At 35.2% G+C, this 1,078-nt stretch overlaps 1 protein-coding gene across 1 annotated transcript in view; it reads left to right on the top strand.

Moving 5' to 3' along the window:
- The window catches only part of LOC109363787 (atrial natriuretic peptide receptor 1-like), a 30,226-nt gene that overhangs the window by 6,701 nt on the left and 22,447 nt on the right, over positions 1-1,078 (top strand). The window lies entirely within an intron of this gene.

Below are 1,078 nucleotides of genomic sequence, written 5' to 3' on the forward strand. Positions count from 1 at the left end.
AAACAAACCATTATTTCAGCTTCTTGAATGGTACCATCTCTGAATTCTTCAGATGTATTCTTTCAGGTACTCTGAGCTTTTCCAGCCCAAGATCATGTGTTTAAATCTGAATTCAACCTTGCTGATTAATGAAACTGCCTTAAAATAACCTAATTCTCGTTTCTGTTTCTAATCAGTTTGTGGAGATGGCTTTTGCGAGGAAGAAGAAAGCTGTTCTATTTGTCCAGCAGATTGTGGAGAATGCCCTTTGTCTGCTTATGCTAGGATAGCAATTGCCTTACCCCTATGTTTAGTCTGCACTGGCTTTATTGTGACAGTCATGGTAAGTATTCTTTCTTTCATTACTCTTGCGTCCAGTATTTCATTATTTTGAATGGAGTGTTCTCCTAGTAGAACGTAAGTTTTCTTTAAAACTGTGTGGTAGAAAAGAAGGCATTAATGGCTCCTCTAGATGAGAAGGCTAGTTGTGATAGGAAATTTCATCCTCTGAGGCTTGAGACTGAAAGGAAATTGAACAGAAGGCTACGTAATGGTGGAATAAGAACACCTTGTTATTAAGTACTTCACAACATGAGGTAGGGGTGGCCAGTGAAGTGAGAGTGCTTTTGACTCAATAAACTATTATGAAACAAACTGCTCCAAAACCCTGTAGAGGTGAGAGGTATGCATAAATTCTAAAACAAATCAGATAAATTCATAAAGGGATGAATCAGACTTCATTAAGTCTGAGTGTGCAAATACCTCTTGTTATAGAATACATTCAACTTGGGATATTTTAAGATTACTGATAGCTGGACATCCAAAGGAATAATTAGAAGATATTTTTTTTTCAGTTAATTTTGTGTGTGTGTTTATCTGTGTGTGCTCTTTTTAAAAAAGCTTATTTTCTTAATGTAGCTGAACTAATTTAGTGATTATCTATGTTATTGATTAATATAAAAGACTTGTGAAGGAAAAGCAAAAGGATAACAAGAGAGGAACGTAGTGTGTCCTTATTTTGGAGGAAACTTATGACTGATACAGAGCTCACTCAGTCAAAATTTCCCTCTGTTATTTCAAAAAGTTTTTGAGAAAAAAA

This window comes from Meleagris gallopavo, chromosome Z (assembly GCF_000146605.3).
Source record: "Meleagris gallopavo isolate NT-WF06-2002-E0010 breed Aviagen turkey brand Nicholas breeding stock chromosome Z, Turkey_5.1, whole genome shotgun sequence".
NCBI classification, from domain to species: Eukaryota; Metazoa; Chordata; class Aves; order Galliformes; family Phasianidae; genus Meleagris; species Meleagris gallopavo.